At 42.1% G+C, this 20,610-nt stretch overlaps 1 protein-coding gene across 1 annotated transcript in view; it reads right to left on the minus strand.

Annotated features, from left to right (window-relative positions):
* Positions 1-20,610, minus strand: part of LOC126248471 (klarsicht protein) — an 892,903-nt gene that overhangs the window by 705,344 nt on the left and 166,949 nt on the right. The window lies entirely within an intron of this gene.

The following is a 20,610-nucleotide window of genomic DNA, read 5'->3' on the forward strand; positions in this document are numbered from 1 at the left end:
AATGGTTAAAAGCACGCGTAGTTCGGGTCCATTGGAAAATATATATGAGACTAATGTGAGAGAGAATAAGACGCGTACAGAGACATATAGACAGCATTTATTTTCCCCTGGCTCAAGGAATACGACAAGAAATTTCTAATATTGGTACGAAGTACTCTCCGACGCACGCTGAAAATTATATGCAGGCATCGGCGGATGATAGAATTATAAAAAGATCTTTGCCCTTGTTCGTTTTATATCGAGGTTAACATTTTTGTTAATGATATTCCACCAACTCTCTTTGTAAGTAAAGCTATTCCAAAATTAATACCGTAATTTTTGTTCAGTCAATCAATAATACAGAGTCATTAAAAATTAAACATTACTGAACATTATCACCTACAATTAAGCAGTAGTATCAATCTCCTCGTGGCTGTCTCCTGTCCCACGCGAGTTCAAGGTTCTCAGTTGATCAGCAGGCTTCCTCGTTCTAGCCATTATCACCAGTATACATTGTGGTTCGGTGGCTGTCAGCCTATTAATACCATTTACAGTCGGTACCAGGACAATTTCTGTCACTGACGGCTTTTGTCACATATGAAAAACTTTGGCGTGTGTGACGAATATTAAGCTGGTCTGTAGTTTGGATTCCACGTTAAAATCTTTGTTTCTTAATGCCCCAGTAACTGGTAGCGCGAGGCGGTTAGGTCGAAAGAAGGCAAGGATATATCAACAATACGTGCTAATTAAGCACTACGGTACTGAAGTCAGCATTTGGTATGACGACCGTTTTACTTGTGGTGGTTGTCCTGTTGCTCCCTCTTTCTTGCACTAATTCCTACAGTTTCCATTTTTATGAATGCGATGACAACTGCGAATGTTCTGTAATAGAACTTTCGTAGTCATTTTTCCATTTATATAATTATAGTAGCAAAAAACATGGGGAATATATTAACATGGCTAAATTTTCTGAGCAGCTCTATCAAGTATAGCAATATAGCAGAAATACTGCACCACTAATTTTAGGAGCGAGGGAACCTGAAGCATTCATTTGCCACTCTTGTTCATCTGAGCCGGCCGCGGTGGTCTAGCGGTTCTAGGCGCTCAGTCCGGAACCGCGTGACTGCTACGGTCGCAGGTTCGAATCCTGCCTCGGGCATGAATGTGTGTGATGTCCTTAGGTTAGTAAGGTTTAACTAGTTCTAAGTTCTAGGGGACTAATGACCTCAGAAGTTGCGTCCCATAGTGCTCAGAGCCATTTGAACCATTTCTTGTTCATCTATGACAAACAGGGGTCCCATTGGCAACGATGTGAACGATCGTGTATTTCCTGTTACGATTGGAAGTACGTATGTCGAACTATAGACGAACTCTTGACATACTTTGAAAATTACAAGCAATCTCAACATTAATGAATGTAACAGTCATTATATTTTAATTTCACACAATTACTTCAAAATCAAAGAAGACAAAATAGCATCGTCGACTATAAAATGCGGCCATGATTCTTCACCCGGAGTCAATTGGCAGACAATGCATGAAGCTCTGTCTCTAGTTTCTTCCTTATTTTCATGCTCTGCACCCTTTCTTCTCGTACCTAGAGACGATGAGCGTCTCTCACTTTCAGCAACGTTTTATCAATTGATTTCTTCTAACTCCAGTGTTCTTATCTGCAGCTATTATTCTTTACTGTAAGTGCTTTGCGCAAACAAGCAAAGAAGTCTTTCTATGATTCCCTTATTTTAACAATCTACACATACAGTACTAATCTCTTTTGAAGTTTGGATACCTATCTCATTGTTCTTGTCTTTCTGTCCTAGACCCAGCAGCTCAATTTCTGTTCATAAAGGTCAACTTCCATTGTGTTATTACACAATTACATTGCTTGTTGGGGAACCAAATTAAGTCCGTCTCAGTTTTTTGGGATACACCCACTTCTAAAACAATGAGTCCGCAGAAAGTCGCTTTACACACTTTATAACCAGTGAGATATGTATTTTGGCAATGGAAAAGGGGGTTCAGACATTGTTATAGTTTTACGAATACGAGAGAGACTGTCTGCCAAAATGTTGCAGCTGCAAATTCTGGATTATTCGTATATGATTGCTAAAAACTTTATATCTGCTTGGTAATTCTGATTTACAGAATGTGTACTGTAAGATGCACAGGTAAAATTGTATCCTAAACCAATTTAATTACATAACATCACTGTTTTATATGCAAATATATGACCACCACCACCACCACCACCACCACCACCACCACCACCACCACCACCACCTTCATCATCATCATATTTTGTGCTATATTAGCAGGTTCTTCTTAGTGCTCGTGTATGTGCTGACCCCTATCACATCATCCAGGACATGAAATCTGTTCCTTCCTTGTCGCCTCCTTCCTTCTACATACCCTTCTAAGGCAGTTTTTAAACGCGTCACCTTCTTTCTTAATATATGTCCAATCCAGTTTCGTTTCCTTCTTTTTATTATATCCAGTAATTGTCTTTGCTCTCCCACTCCTGTCAGAACCTCCTTATGTTTCACTCCCACCCAACTTAGTTCCTTTCATTCTCCGCCATGTCATCATTCCCAAGGCTTCCAAGCCTTGGTTTTTTTTTTCCCAGCCGCAGTGTCCACATTTCAGCACCATAGAGGAAGCTCCATACAAAACATTTTATTAGCCTTTTCCTTAAACCTATGTCCATAAATCGGCGCAGAAAATTCTCCGTTTCTTATAAAATGCCTTTTTTGCCAGTGCTAATATGGTTTTAATTTCTGTGCTGCTCTTCCAGTAGATTTGTATCTTGCTTACGAGGTATTTACAGCTTTCAAATGTTCTAATACTTCTCCATTCAGCATTATGTTTATCTTTTTATTTCTTCCAAGTGTCATTACTTTTGTTTTTTGTATTAAGGCTACATTAACGTTTGCTCTACTGACCCTTTATAAACGCAAAAAAATCTTTGGAGTTCTGGCTATCACATGTCTTGGAATGGTTTCCCACGTACTTAGCTATCGTAAGGCGTCTATTCTGCAACAAGGAGGAGGAATAGATAAAAATAAAACTGAGATGGATCTTTGGTGCTTTTGTCGCTTCATGTCCTTCACTGCATCTGTAACGTGACTACACAATGAGCCAATGAAGAACACTTATGTATATTCAGCAATGCATCGGGATGTCAATATCCAAGTCTTCAGCCAACCAATCTATCTCTCTTGTTGACCACCCAAAGAACTGCCTATAACGCGAAATGAAGTTCGGAATTACATTTGCTTGAATATAATGATAGAAAGGAATATGCCTTCGTCTTGCATGGTTTAAAATTTCAATTCTGAATTTTCTATTCATAGTAAATCAAGGCACTGATACGATTTCTTACTGTCTTTAATTTTATCGGGTGCTCTGTATTCGCAACAAATGGCTCTGAGCACTATGGAACTTAACGTCTGTGGTCATCAGTCCCCTAGAACTTAGAACTACTTTAACCTAACTAACCTAAGGACATCACACACATCCATGCCTGAGACAGGATTCGAGCCAGCGGCCACGCGGTTCCAGACTGTAGCGCCTAGAACCGCACGGCCACTCCGGTCGGCCTATTCGCAACACTCCTTCACCGTTTACTTTGACATTTGTAAAATTGGTCCAAATTTTGCGTACGTTTTACAATCCTAAAGACACGCCATTTCTCTGCCTTCTTTTACCAACAGAGTACTTTAAAATACGTTTAAAAAATCGCCATAATAATTAAAGGAAATGATGGGAAGTATTTGTGTACTATCTGCTAAGAATAAAACCATTCCAGTGGTTAATTTTTTGTTTTAGTCCCTGACAAGAGGAACCTCTTTTTAGTGCTTCCAGTGGGTTACTAGAGAGATTCATAGAGTGCGTGTGCCATTACATATCTATCAACGAAATTCCATACAGTAACATGAATATGTGAAGGTGCGGGAACTATTGCTTTTGTTATAAATAAATATCAGGGAGCATTCAGGCATTGATCCAGCACTCAGGTTTAAAATATTTCCGCGCGCCCACAGGAGTCATTAGCGACCTCAAAATATAATTGCTGTGTGAATAAACTCATAACAATAAATAATACAAAACGCAATTGTCAAAACGTAAGAAAACAAGTTATAGAAGTTCATTTCGCGTCTACAGATGAACACGTACCTTCGATATTTAGTTATGAAATAGCCCACCGAAGCTTTGTATGCTATTCGTTAACATGAGGTAGGGCCTACAGCACAAAATTAGTTCACACTGCATAAATGAACATTTAACATTACAACCACATCTGAATACTATTCTGATACGAATGTCGAACGTGGTATTAACAATCACCCACTATCTCAGTTGTATGAATAGCTATTAACACTGCACTCACCAAACTACTTCAGCGGAAGGATTCCGGTGGTTTTGTACTCACCTGAAAAATAAAAAGAAAATAATATTAGGAAACTAATTAGTATTAATTTCAATCAGAACTGATCTCTCTCTCTCTCTCTCTCTCTCTCTCTCTCTCTCTCTCTGTGTGTGTGTGTGTGTGTGTGTGTGTGTGTGTGTGTGTGTGTGTGTGTGTGTGTGCGTGTGTGTGCGTGTGTGTGCGGGGTTGGGTGGTGGTGGTGGTGGTGGTGGTGGTGGTGGTGGTGGTGATGATGCCTAATACCTTTCACATTTACACACAGAAACTGTAATGTTTTCAAGAACCACAAAATTTTGTAAACTAAACTGAGAATTGTGAAACATTAGATGCATGTCTAAGATGGGTTTGCGGTGACAGCGACACTGCAGCTCTTGCCTAAACGGCAAACTTTACGCATGCTATTTCGAGGACATCCTGCCCTGCGTCTGTGAGGTTGGTGACCGCCTTTGCGACAACATTGGGTATAGATCTTACATAAAACCACTACAGTGTATACTATATGTTGTAGAATATTTTAAGAACTTGTTAATTTAGCAGCATGTATTTCCAATTAATAAATTCATGAAAAGCATCAATTAAATATATATTCATTTTTTTAATCTAATTTGTAATGGTTAATATAAAATTATGGTTCTAAACTCGACTACGGCCTTTCCAATTAATGGTGAGTAACGACAAAGATGTTATATCTTTCGTAAGCAATAACTGCTGAGTCTTTCCAAGCAAACACCTGACCAAGAAAAATAATCACGAACAACAATGTTCTTTCGGAAATAAAAATGGTCCTTTCATTTATCACGGCATACACAAAATCACCACGAAAACAGTTCACGGTGTTTCTATTCCAGCATCTACACCAACGGTCGTCCTTCCTTTCATTTTTCTTTGGCGTATTTCACCAAGGAGAGTTTTATATTCCACATCCAACATTTTTCTTTAGTATTCTCTCATCAGAAAGCTTCCTAGTTTTTTGTTGTTTCACAACGTTTATGGTTTCATGTAATATTTTATCTGTCGAGCCAAGCTAAGGACTTAGCTCAATACGCACCCCCACAAAAAACACACTCACAAACCTACCAATTTTCACTTTAGTTTGTCAGACATTATGGTTTTGAAAGGCGCTCATAAGAAGTCTCACTGAAACACCAGTGCAAATTATGTAAATTAACTAAAGCTGCGTCTTTCACAATAGAACCTAGAGACTGGATTACATTGCATCATTGTTTAGATGAACACATCTGGCAAACAGATACGGCTTAAGTTGAAGAACTTACCTTTCTGCATGTGGCTTGTTACAGCTAACATATCCTGCTTCCAATATTGAGAGACTGCAAACACAGTTCTTGTCTTCATTGCTGCTTTTCTCCTGTTTAGGATAATTCCTTGACCTCACATACAATATGCAGGGTAGCACCTTAGTCACAACACACACCGGTTAGAAAGTTCGGAAAACTTCTTTTGAAGCGGAAGGATTTCCGAAAGCACATGGAAGACTAAAGTGAAGATGCGGAACACTTATTAGGAAAAGCGACACAAACAGCAAAAGTAAGTGCAAAGCAGGTGTCGCTGCGGCGACAAAGCCACGCCTACACAGCACACGCGGTCGCGGCAATGCGACGGCGACGACTGCAGGTTTCTGCCAATCCACCACCGGCCGCCGCTCGACCTGCCCTCTGTGCTTGACCGCGTAACTATTCCCATGGCATGGGCGCGCTCTTTGAATCTGCGTCTCCGCATCGCTTGCTGTAACAGCACACCCACGTCCACATGCCACTCGCAACACCTGTTTGTCAACCTATGTCATCAGATGTGTGATCTAGTTGTCTTCCTTCGTTCCTCTGCAAGCGTGTATAAATATTAAGGTACAACTTTTAAATTATATAAGCACAGAAACGCATGTACACCTGTTGTTTTCCCGTGATATCTATTTCGAGAACAACAACAGCAACAACTGATGTAAGCACCCCGCTAGAGCTGCAACCCAAACGCCCAATGTTCCTTTTTGTGAAATGGAGGACATTTCTGCTGCTGATTAGCTTAAAAATCAAAGATTTCTCAAAAAGAATATGTCTATCATTGATTTAGACTTTCGAGCTTGGGTCACGCCAACATTCTCGCTCCTGCTGGAGTACTGTTCACTCACTTCGCCTTTAGTGAGAACAAAACCACAAAGAAACGCGATCAGCTTTAACAGAAAAAAATTAATCTTACATAAATCAGTATTTCCCCAGTGAAACTCTAAGCCCTCTATGAAGTCGAGGCTCATAGTCGAAACAACAACCAAAGAATGTCCTAACTCAGCACCGTGAAGGAAAAGGAGTTTGGCGGAGAAATAAATGCTTCAGTACTGACAGTGGTCATTACAGAGGTAGCAGGTTCCGACAACGTTTGAAGAAAGGAATCACCTGCGCCCTTGCTGAAATAACCTATTAAATATCCGTCTACATCTGTACTCCCCAACTCACTAATTAGCAGAAGTTGAAATGGTTCAAAATGGAAAAATAGAACACAAAAATTAAGATGCCTGGGATCTCTCGACTCTGCTTTAAATCTAATGGACGCCAAGAGCAGACAGTTTTTTTTTATATAATTACTCTATTTCTGTGACTGAATGACACGAGTGTGGTGCGCCCAGCTCAACAAAGTGACGTTCGAATGAACAGTAAGTTCAAATGGTTCAAATGGCTCTGACCACTATGGGACTTAACATCTATGGTCATCAGTACCCTAGAACTTAGAATTACTTAAACCTAACTAACCTTGCCGCAGTGGCTACACCGGTTCCCGAGAGATCACCGAAGTTAAGCGCTGTCGGGCGTGGCCGGCGCTTGGATGGGTCACCATCCCGCCGCCACGTGCTGTTGCCATTTTTCGGGGTGCACTCAGCCTCGTGATGCCAATTGAGGAGCTACTCGACCGATTAGTAGCGGCTTCGGTCAAAGAATACCGTCCTAACGGTCGGGAGTGCGGTGTGCTGACCACACGCCCCTCCTTATCCGCATCCTCCTCGGAAGATGACACGGCGGCCGGACGGTCCCGGAAGGGCCACTTGTGGCCTACAGACGGAGCTTTTTTTTTTTAACTAACCTAAGGACATCACACAACACCCAGTCATCACGAGGCAGAGAAAATCCCTGACCCCGCCGGGAATCGAACCCGGGAACCCGGGCGCGGGAAGCGAGAACGCTACCGCACGCAGTAAGTTCACTAGAGACGAAAGCTTTCCTGTACTGATGAAGTCTTGTATACACAAACCGGTACGTAACACCCCATACAAGGTCAGTACATCATCCAAGGACTATGTCTGAAAGACGTGTTCCGCCAACATTTCTTATTTACTACAATTCATCTTCTTACACTAGGCAACAAAGAAAGCAATTGTCGGCAAAAGCAAGAAAACCTCTTTCAGTGCTAACCGAAAGAAAACGGAAAATGTGCATAGTAATATCATGTCCAGGAGACAAGAGGTAAACAATAACGAATAGTTACAAAAATGAAGTGTCAGTTGATGGTTCAAATGGCTCTGAGCACTATGGGACTCAACTGCTGAGGTCATTAGTCCCCTAGAACTTAGAACTAGTTAAACCTAACTAACCTAAGGACATCACAAACATCCATGCCCGAAGCAGGATTCGAACCTGCGACCGTAGCGGTCTCGCGGTTCCAGACTGCAGCGCCTTTAACCGCACGGCCACTTCGGCCGGCCAAAGTGTCAGTTTGGTAAGCAAATGAGAACCAAAATACTTATATCTGTGAGCATAGGAACTATCAGAAAAGAGAGTAACGAGAAATATCCAGTCACAGAACAGGTGCAACTTGGAGGGGAAAAAAAAATTTCTCTAACAGCTATGTCTGGTTATAACGAATACTCATCTGAATAACTGAAGGCCGGGCAATATATATTTCATCTGGTATATATAACTGTCGGTAAGGGAAAATAGACTTAATGATATATCATCATATACTGTCAGAAATGCGGCTTGCTGTAAATTTGTAAACGAATTACATGCTTCATAGCTTTGAACAGTTACTCGTAGTTGCAGGAGAGAGTCCACAGTTTGCTCATTACGGAGTTCAGCAGAAATGAAAACTTCTAAGAACATGCTGACCATAATGGATGTGGGAAACACTGTGACTGTAGGATACAAAAAGGCAAAAGAATCCGCAAATTGTCATTTCTTTAAAACTGACCGCGCTCTTGTAGCTGATGCTTTGTGGCTATACAGGGTGTTACAAAAAGGTACGGCCAAACTTCCAGGAAACATTACTCACACACAAATAAAGAAAAGATGTTATGTTGACATGTGTCCGGAAGCGCTTAATTTCCATGTTAGAGCTCATTTCAGTTTCTTCCACCTACGCTCAATGTAGCACGTTATCATGATTTCATACGGGATACTCTACCTGTGCTGCTAGAACACGTGCCTTTACAAGTACGACACAACATGTGGTTCATGAACCATGGAGCTCCTGCACATTTCAGTCGAAGTGTTCGTACGCTTCTCAAGAACAGATTCGGTGACCGATGGTTTGGTAGAGGCGGACCGATTCCATGGCCTCCACGCTCTCCTGACCTCAACCCTCTTGACTTTCATTTATGGGGGCATTTGAAAGCTCTTGTCTACGCAACCCCGGTACCAAATGTAGAGACTCTTCGTGCTCGTATTGTGGACGGCTGTGATACAATACACCATTCTCCAGGGCTGCATCAGCGCATCAGGGATTCCATGCGACGTAGGGTGGATGCATGTATCCTCGCTAACGGAGAACATTTTGAACATTTCCTGTAACAAAGTGTTTGAAGTCACGCTGGTACGTTCTGTTGCTGTGTGTTCCCATTCCATGATTTATGTGATTTGAAGAGAAGTAATAAAATGAGCTCTAACATGGAAAGTAAGCGTTTCCGGACATGTCCACATAACATATATTCTTTCTTTGTGTGTGAGGAATGTTTCCTGAAAGTTTGGTCGTACCTTTTTGTAACACCCTGTAGATACCTTTATTGCAGTGACGTTGCCACATTTAATCTGTTCCCCATTTACACATTTGCGTACGCAGTAACCGTTTTCGCTTACAATTTGGAAGTCTGTGTTTTCGCATTGTATGTACATATCGCCACTGAGGGTGAGATAACGGATTTCACAAACGGTATAGTTTTACTGACCACGTAAAACAGTGACTGACTGCGCTTCATTTTGTTCGGTCGAAAAGCTGCCACCGCATCTTTTAGGCTCTGCCCGGACCGCGACCTGGATACGTTGCGTTTCTTGCGACGGCTGGCAGAAAGGGCTACGAGACGGAAGAATAGGAGCGCTTGCGTTGGCAGAGAGTAGGAATGTGTGATGAACTGCCTGGAATGCACCGAGCCATGGGAGGCAGGGCGGGGTGGCGAGGAGTGTGCTCCCAGCGGGAGCAGCGCTTCCCTGCGCGCTCCGTCGGTCCCTGAGTTTCAGTGTTGCCATTTTCCGCGCCAGCCGGCACGCGTCTGGCACGTCGCTTCTTTCTTTCTTCAGGCGGCTTCAGATACGCAGCCTAAGAACTTGTGGAACAGCGTCACAGCAAACGGGAAAGGGCGGCCGACGCACGAAGCAAAAACTCAACAACGCCTACAGAATGTGTGAATGGTCAATGGGTACGAATACTTATACTTGCTGCTACTAATGTAAACCGATTTGTAAGTCACCAATATTCCACAGAAATTATTCATGCTACTCTTTTACTTCGTGAAAGGGTTTTTAAAATAATAGCACCGATCGTGGTCTTTTGGGTTGGAAATAGTACTGAATTTTCTAACCGAAGACAGATGTATACAACAGTCACCAACACGATTACGAGTTGAAGTAATGGGTCACTCTCAATTCCAAAATTAGGACGGCTCAACGGGGATTCAAATTCCGCTGCTCCCGAATAAGAATCCAGTTTTTTTAGCACTTCACCACCTGGTTCGGCGCAACCGTCCGTTACAAATAATAGTGAACCACCATACGAAGCGTCTGGAAATCAAGACCTTCGTCAAATGCTATATACAGGGTGAGTCACCTAACTTTACCGCTGGATATATTTCGTAAACCACATCAAATACTGACGAACCGATTCCACAGAACGAACGTGAGGAGAGGGGCTAGTTTAATTTTTTAATACAAACCATACAAAAATGCACGGAAGTATGTTTTTTAACACAAACCTGCGTTTTTTTAAATGGAACCACGTTAGTTTTGTTAGCACATCTGAACATATAAAGAAATACGTAATCAGTGCCGTTTGTTGCATTGTGAAATGTTAATTACATCCGGAGATATTCTAACCTCAAGTTGACGCTTGAGTACCACTCCTCCGCTGTTCGATCGTGTGTATCGGAGAGCACTGCAACATACATCGCGTTTCTACAGAATGATCTGCCAACGTTGCTCGAAAGTGTCCCACTGGAAACGCGTCAACGTGTGTGGTATCAGCATGATGGTGCACCTGCACATTCCGCAATTAACACTAGGCTGACCCTTGACAGGATGTTCGAAGTGCGTTTCATAGGACGTGGAGGACGCATAAATTGGCCAGCCCGTTCTCCTGATCTTACACCTCTGGACTTCTTTCTGTTGGGTACGTTAAAGGAGAATGTGTACCGTGATGTGCCTACAACCCCAGAGGATATGAAACAACGTATTGTAGCAGCCTGCGGCGACATTACACCAGATGTACTGCGGCGTGTACGACATTCATTACGCCAGAGATTGGAATTGTGTGCAGCAAATGATGGCCACCACATTTGAACATCTATTGGCCTGACATGTCGGGACACACTCTATTCCACTCCGTAATTGAAAATGGAAACCACGTGTGTACGTGTACCTCACCCCTCATGGTAATGTACATGTGCGTCAGTGAAAAAGACCAATAAAAAGGTTCAAATGGTTCAAATGGCTCTGAGCACTATGGGACTCAACTGCTGTGGTCATTAGTCCCCTAGAACTTAGAACTACTTAAACCTAACTAACCTAAGGACATCACAAACATACATGCCCGAGGCAGGATTCGAACCTGCGACCGTAGCAGTCGCACGGTTCCGGACTGCGCGCCTAGAACCGCGAGACCACCGCGGCCGGCCAATAAAAAGGTGTTAGCATGTGGACGTAATGTGCTGTTCCAGTCTCTTCTGTACCTAAGGTCCATCACCGTTCCCTTTGGATCCCTACGTAATTCGGTGCTCTCCGACACACACGATCGAACAGCGGAGGAGTGGTACTCAAGCGTCAACTTTAGGTTACAATATCTCCGGATGTAATTAACATTTTACAATGCAACAAACGGCACTCATTACGTATTTGTTTATATGTTCAGATGTGCTAACAAAACTAACGTGGTTCCATTTAAAAAAACGTAGGTTTGTGTTAAAAAACATACTTCCGTGCATTTTTGTATGGTTTGTATTAAACAATTACACTAGCCCCTCTCCTCACGTTCGTTCTGTGGAATCGGTTCGTCAGTATTTGATGTGGTTTACGAAATATATCCAGCGGTAACGTTAGGTGACTCACCCTGTATATTTCTTTAATTTAGAATTCCACGCATAATAAAAAAGAAATATGACGCGGTGTTTGCTGAGAAAATTCTGTACTACCTACATATAAACAGCAAGGCACTATACAGTGCGTTTCTGAGGGCACTTCGTGCGAATATTAGGAATTTTCTATCGTATTTTATGGGCGAGGGAAACTTGACACTCTATGTTCCTCCGTATGCGCCGTACCTCTCTTATCTTATTCTGACGATCTGCACACGAGACATGCGATGGACGCAGTACGGTCACACGGCCACCCTCTAACAACGGTTCTCTAGGTTTAACCAACATGGTTTCGCGAGAGCTATATTACCTTTCTTCTGTAGACTCCTTTCAAGTTCACCAAGAGTCAGTATTACATTACCATATGAGCTATACCGAACTGTTACGATCCTAGCAGGTCGCATGTAGCCATGCCTACTTGATACGGACTCCAAACGCTGGAACAATACTCAAGAATTTGTCACACTAGCGTCTTGCACACGATTCCCATTACAGATGCACTACACTTTTTCAGAACCCTTCCAATATATCTAAGTCTAACAGAAGACTTCCCTAATACCGATTTTAGGTGATCTCCCAATTTCATATCGCTTCTTAATAGTGATCCTGCATATCCAAAGATGTGAAGTGCTCCAGATGTCCGCTGTCAATCTTACTATCGCATCCTATCGTGTTCTTTCACGTTGTTAAAGATATTCACTTGCATTTATCCACATTTCATGGCCATAGACGTGGACATGTTTGTATGGGCGCGTGACAGCAAGGTCCACATTTCAAGAGAGCTGTATTTTATTACACCACGGACAAATTTCTAGCCGGCCGAGGTGGCCGAGCGGTTCTAGGCGCTACAGTCTGGAACCGCGCGATCGCTACGGTCGCAGGTCCGAATCCTGTCTCGGGCATGGATGTGTGTGTTGTCCTTAGGTTAGTTAGGTTTAAGTAGTTCTAAGTTCTAGGGGCCTGATGACATCAGAAGTTAAGTCCCATAGTGCTCAGAGTCATTTGAACTATTTGAACAAATTTCTCCCAAGTCTTTCTGCATTTCCTTATGCTCGCTCAACGATGTTACTTTTCTGTAGGTAACAGCATCGCCGCAGAGCTATTTAATACCGCTGGAGAGCCTATCTGATCAATCGTTTACGTATATCAATAACATTAGAGATACTGTTATGCTTCTTTGGCGCACACCACTTGTTACTTTCGGTTCTGTTGAACATTCGCCGGTCAGCACTGCGTATTGGGTTCCCAAATATTCGTCCAGCCAATAGCCCATCTGCGAAGATAGTCCATATGATCGTATGTGTTCTTATTCGAGGATGTGGTACGATGACGAACGCCTTTCGGAGATCTGGGAAGATATAATCAAACTACACCACTTGCGTGTGACTAAAGCAAGCAGTGTTTCTCACACCAATGTTTTATCCTGAATCTGTGTTGATTCTCTGAGAGAATCTTTTTTTCTCCAGCAATTTCGTAATTTCTGAGCTGTGTATGTGCTCTAGGATCATCCCACAAACTGATGTCAGCGAAATTGCTCGTTAATTATGTGCATTCGTTCTTTTTCTCATTTTGCAAGAAGAAGTCCTCTGCGCTTTCCTCCAGTCACATGGGACAGCTGAAGAGATTCTTGATACATATGTGCACAAGGAAAGGGGCTAATTCCGCAGCGTATTCAGTGTAATATACACTGAAGAGCCAAAGAAACTGGTACACCTGCCTAATATCGTGTAAGGCCCCCGCGAGCACACAGAAGTGCCGCAACACGACGTGGCATTGACTCGACTAATGTCTGAAGTAGTGCTGGAGGGAACTGACACCATGAATCCTGCATGGCTGTCCACAAATCCGTAGGAGTACGAGGGGTGGAGATCTCTTCGGAACAGCACGTTGTAAGGCATCCCAGATAAGCTCAACAATGTTCATGTCTGGGGAGTCTGGTTGCCAGCGGAAGTGTTTAAACTCAGAAGAGTGTTCTTGGAGCCACTCTGTAGCCATTCTGGACGTGTGTGGTGTCACATTGTGCTGCTGGAATTGCCCAAGCTTACAGCTTCCTTTAAGCACTTTTTCTACACGCCTTTTTCATGTCATAGAAGCTGAACGAACTGTACTTGCGGACTGAATCTTTACGTAAGAAGGTGGGCGAATGGAATATGTGTATATATATGTATGTTTGTGAAAATTTCAGTATCACGAAAAAATCGTCATATTATGAAATTTACGTGAATCCGAAGAGGAATGGACTGCTGTCAGAAGTGAGAAGTGCACAGAGTGAACAAAAGTATGGAAACACCGCAAACACAACTCATTACCATGACTAATACGGTGTAGCAAAACGGTTGACATTCAAAACAGTTTCCACTCATCTCGGAATGGATAAATATAATTCCTCTTTGGTTTTCAAGGGAATCTTATACCATTCTTCCTGCAAAGTAGTGGCAAGTTCAGGTAACAATGATGGAGGAGGAGAGCGATCACGCATCCTTCTCTCGAAAGTGGACGACAAACGCTCAACAATATTGAGATTTGGTGACTTTGGCAGCCAGGGGAGATGGGAAAACTCATCCTCGTGCTCACAAAATCAGTCCTGGACAATGCGTGCTGTGTGAACAGGGGCCCTGTCGTTTTGGAACACAGCATCACCATTGCGATACAAACACTACTCTATGAGATCGTATTAATCTTCGGCAGTAATGTGTCCCCGCAGAGTAACCATGGGAGCCATTGAATACCACCACCGAACACCCGCAATGTTTCACCCAAGGGACGCAAAACCAGAAATTGGAAACAGTGTGACACAACACTGATCCTACCAAATGACATTCTTCCTTTGCTTTTTAGTCCAGATTTTATGGCTTTGGCACCACATTTTCTTGTTAGGGAATTTGTATTACGGTGTGGTTTCGGAATTCCTGCTTGCCCTGCAATTCCCTACTTACGTAGCTCTTTTCGTGCTGTTTTGTTGCTGACGATATTCAGTTCTGCAGTGATTTTTTCAGCTGTCGTCCTCTTATTTTACGTCACAATCCTCGTCAACGACCGTCCGTCATGAGCGCTCAACACATTCTTTCTTCCGCGTTCTGACTTAGCGGGTGAGGTTTTCCTGCTTTCCTTGCCTGCAGTATAAATCTTCAATAAGTGCCTCTTGAAAAACCAAACACTTCGGCTGCCTTGGTTACGGAAGCACTTACCATGAGCACCAACAAATTGCTCACGTTCTAAGTCGCTTAGCTTCGACATAATACACTCACAACTACACAAACACTGTTCTGAGCACGACTGACGCTTGCAACGTATTGAGAACATTGCACAGGTGCCGTTCGTGGCTAATACAACAGCGCAACCTGCAGGTTTGGCTAGCATCTGCATTTATGTTCAAGCATGGATTTTTCGCGGTGTTTCCTTATTTTTGTCCAACATTTATACAAGCTAATGACTGGGTTCCTGTTACCCCGCGAACAACATTGTGGGAACAGAAGGCAGCTTGAGACGGAAGACTCGCAGTGGGACGAATTTTTATAGGGCATCATTTGGCCTTGTCGACACAAGACACGAAGATTTACGCGCCGGGGAGATCTCTACAGCGACTCTGCTATTCGTATAGGGCGTACGGCAACATCTTTGATGCAAATATGAAAGGCTAAAGAAGGTCGAATTAGTATAGAATTCGTTAGGCCACGAAATTTCTAAACACTAGGGAACGACAAGATAGCTTAGAAATTTCACAGTAACGTATCGGAGTGCTTACTGAGTGCTGGCGCAATATATGAAGTTCCTTATAGAAATAACTTTATCTACTTTCACCATTCAACGACATCACTTGTGTGAGGGTGTGTACAAGCGTTGTACGGCATAGACTTGATCCTGAACTGAAGTTCGTACTGGCTAGTTGAAGCTCACGAAGATGGCACCTGTTCCAATGTGTGTGAGCGCCATACAGGTTGAACGACAAAAGGGGGGAGGGGGGGGAGAGGAGAGATGAGGGGGCGGAGAGGGGAGGGGGAGGAAGAGGAGGATGGGTGGTAGGGGAGAGGGGAGACATACAGTTTAATGTACCACAGATATTGATGTCCTTAGAAAAGGGAACGGCCAAAATGATTAGGTCATTACCTTTGATTATCACCGGCAATTTTGAAGAAGGTTGGCGCTAAACTACAAAGATAGGAATCCCGACTACATTACATGGCACCTTGAATGATCTGGCCCAATTCATATCGAGTCAGAAGCCACTTCTGCTTGATCTTTGGCCAAAGATGTTGCTGATCGGTTACACATAGGGCGCACTTATTCGAAGAATAGCTCAGCCGTGTTATTCAGGGCTTGGTACTAATGAAATGTTCACCTGGATCGATGGAGCCTGGTAAACAATACCCATCAGGAGTACAACTAATGCTTATCTAATTCAGTACTCGGAAATCGTGAGAGCTTGACAAAGTATTTCGTGCCCGTAATACGTTTTGTAGAGATGTGAATCTAAGCACTCATTACATCATAAAAACTTTAAATGAGATAGATGATATACTTCCGTCTTGACCGTTTTCGGTGAATCACCTTCCACAGACATCATAATTTCGTTATGGAGTAAAAAATTATATTTTAGACCTTGAAGGTCGATACGGTTAGGCAACAATATAATTCCAGTGCAACACACAATCAAGGCAGAAAGCATTTTTTCTCTCTAAACAGATTCTGATGTTGCGATGTCCATAATTATAGTTTTATGTAACAGCGTTACTGGCTCACGAGTTTTTCATAGACATTTAAATACCTCGTTAAGACCCTACCTATGTAACATACAGAGTTTAACATCCTGAAAGAGACCGTCAACATATAATAAAAATAATACCAATTCACTTCATTTCAGCTGCATCCTCGTTGCTCCTGGATGTTTTCTAATGCCATTTATCGTCTTGCGATACGTTGTGATCTCGATCTTTTTTTATCTCTGGAATGCTTTTCTTTAACTCTTAGAACACAGTAATGATCTGCCTTGGTCCTTTTGTTAACCATTCCGCTGGCTACTAGTCCTACCAAACTCCATTACATTTTCATTGAGGTCCCAATTAAGGCTTCCAGTTCAGCCTGCTATCAACGTATTTGTGTGTCTTTTTTTAATTTCTACCAGCTCTCAATATACATCTGTCCACTGCTCGTTGAGCAATATTCATTTTCATAAGTACGTCAGTAGACGCTTTAACAAAAGCACCCCTAATAGAAGAAGTTTATATCGACTGCAGACAGGCGTCAAGTTCTTTGTTTTAAACACTAGCGAGAGTTGTTGACCGTGGCGAAACGAGACAGAGGAAGCAAAAGCAATAATGAGGACCGGTTATGGAAGCAGTATCCGCTGGATGCAGCAGGCGAGCTTCCTGTGCGTGACCAGCTCTCGTAGCTGCATATCAGGTCGGCAGACGCGACTACACCCTGTCGCCTGACGCGTCTCAATGATGTGACGTCGATAGGTCGACGTACCGAAGTGCAACCACCTCTTCTTAGGTTCTAATAGCAAATTAAAACGCAGGTGTTAGTTACATTAATCATCCAACGCTAAGAAACTATGTCTCTTTCTCTAATGTTACAATGCCAGGTTTTTTACTGCACATCGTTGTCTAAGTTAAAGCGCGCAACATATGATTCTGAGAATACTACGTCGTATTTTATACTTCTTAACAATAATCCCTTTTCTAGTCAAACAATAGCGTGTTTTAACAGCAAGATACGACACTCTTTATCCCATATACTGGTTTTGGCTCTACAGTCTTTTTTCACCTCATGGAATTGGGGGGGGGGGGGGGGGGAGAGAAAAAAGAACATTGTAAACAGTCACAATTCAAAAAACAATTTATTTATCTATAACTTGCGACCCGCCCCGACTACGCACCAGTAGCACTGAGTATCTATTGCCGGAAGAATTGTCCGGCATAGCACTAAAAAATTATATACACAAATCTCCCTCGTGAATCGGTCTATCTATTAATGCAAACTGTACCAAAATTTTTACAGTAGTTCCGAGGTTAGACTTAACGTATAGATATAAAAACGCGAACAAAAACTGTAATCTGAAATACGCGTAGGTAAGTTTAAAACATACCTATTTCTTCAGAATACTTTTCTATGCGATATTACACACTTCTCATTAGGAGAAAGAGATCACGTTTTACTCACAGGTCAAAATAGCGAATACAAAGCAATTTGTAATTTTTAAGTTATATTAGGCAAAAAAGGTCTAATCACAAGAAAGATTTAAACTTGCAAGTCATCATTTCAAGATGGTCTTAGGTCTCAAATTCGTTACGGAGAAATAAATCCTTCATTTGGCGATTTGTGGCTGATGCAATGTTTATTTCTATTTCACAGTTATTTTTCTATAGAGCCGCGTAGTTTTCAAGTCGACATGGATAACATAATTCCTATATCATACACACAATTCCGGAAAAACTTCAACTCTTGCCTTGTTTTACTCATCAAATAACTTTAAAAAATGTCGTCTAGCTGTTCTCTATCTTCAGTTCTTCCATTTAGAAGTCACAGTTAATGACTCATGAAAAGCAAACACAAAGCTAAGAAATCCTGTGCGCTTCGCCACGGAATTGCACAGCTCCCACTGCAATTTCCATGTTAATGCTGGCGTGGTTCCACGGACCTGTAGCCGGTTTCTTTCCGAGCGTTCAGAAAATGTAGCAACTGGTCCCGTTTTTAATGGCATTACTGCACATGTTAAGTGAGAAGCTACAGGGCATGCAGCAAAGCCTCAGATGCGATACAGAGCAACTGAATTCACTTCCTTCACGTAACGTGCACGATGAACACAGCCCGTTTAGAAATACCTAATGGTTACCTGTCAGACAGGAAGGTGTCTGACGGCGTGGGCCTTAAGCAGGAATTAACTGTGCTCGACAGGCGCGAACTTTCTCCTGACAAGCACGACCTTAAACTTCTGATCACAAACATCAAAACACTAGTTTCCCCCGCAGTTATAAACCTATTTTTGCAAGCATACTAGTTATAAACATATTAAATGTATGTCACACGCATCCTTCCTAAAAAAATCTGCTATTTGTTTTCAGGAAGGGGGTTTTAACTCATGGCGACAGTAACGTCATTAAAGATGAGACATTAAGCCTATCCTAACACAGCTGATTGAAAGTTGCGAGCGTGGAGGGAACATTATGGCCAAGTAAATTGAACACGTGTGTGAATTCACAAGTAAAATAAAAAAATAATGTCGCGGAAAAGTCACCAAGTATGTCAGATCCGCTGAATACTCTAATACCTTAGACGGGGAACATGAAATACATTCATGTCTAGCAGCTTTTTATCCTAGCCTTCAAAAGAAAGTTTACAATCCCAATATACTTTAATTACATTGCAATATAAGCACTGACGTATTTTAAAGTAACTTCTGCGTCTTCCGAAAAAATCAAAGAGAAGCCTTTCAATAAAAGAAACTAACAGCTGCTTTCAGTATACTTACTGGCAGCAGTGAACATTAAAAAAATCTATGTCCTCTCTCAATGAATTAATCTTATATCATCGACACAGTAAAATAGACTCTCATACGTAATTTCCTGGAGTTGCTCTCTTTCACATTTATGATCAAATTCGTCGGTCACAATCATGTAATGGCGAAATGTGACACTAGTTGTTATTTTATTACAATGCTGGAAGTAACCTATATGAACCTTCCATCTGTTCAATACTAAAGTACCTTTCTAGCCCTGGTGTTAAAACCTCTAATTTCAGGGTGCATACTAAGACGAATATTAAGCTCATCTCACTGTTTATGTATTTCCTTCTTCTACCTAAATGTGATGCTCACTCTTTATTCACACTACGTGTTAGGAACTTTTTCCGAATCAACATAAAGCTCTTCGCAATATCCTGTAGTCACAAGCACTGCAGCCGTGCTGTTTTAATGTGTCTGGTTTGTTTCTTATGGCATCACACAGGATCAGGTAGGTCCAAAATTGTGCGTATGCATAAAAGTGGAGCTCACGGTAAAGACTGGAGCACACTGTGCCCTACGATCAAATTAACCAATGCCTGTAATGGATAAAGACATTTAACTTATTTGAGCTTACTAATTCCTCAGCCGACACACAAGTTATCAATCTGCAACACTTCACGGACAACGTACAAGTAATTTACATAAAAAATGAGGAAATGGTAGATTTCTTTAACGTGCGTTGAGGAGTAATCTACAGACACCACATCGTTTATATGCTATCCGGAAAATAATAATAAATGATATACACAGATTCAATAGCACGAACATATCATTCAATGATAGGAAGAGAGAAGCATTTTCACAATAAAAGCTATAATTTGACAAATATTGTACATGAATTAGCTATGATGCATAATTCATGATCTAATTTCCTTTAATGGTTCAAATGGCTCTGAGCACTATGCGACTTAACTTCTGAGGTCATCAGTCGCCTAGAACTTAGAACTAATTAAACCTAGCCAACGTAAGGACATCACATACATCCATGCCCGAGGCAGGATTCGAACCTGCGACCGTAGCGGTCACTCGGCTCCAGACTGTAGCGCCCGGAACCGCACGGCTACTCCGGCCGGCCACCTTTAATCGAACGCACATCTCCTGCATATCGCGCGTTGAAATTTCAAACGATTGGCATGATGTCTG

Source organism: Schistocerca nitens, chromosome 3 (assembly GCF_023898315.1).
Source record: "Schistocerca nitens isolate TAMUIC-IGC-003100 chromosome 3, iqSchNite1.1, whole genome shotgun sequence".
NCBI classification, from domain to species: domain Eukaryota; kingdom Metazoa; phylum Arthropoda; class Insecta; order Orthoptera; family Acrididae; genus Schistocerca; species Schistocerca nitens.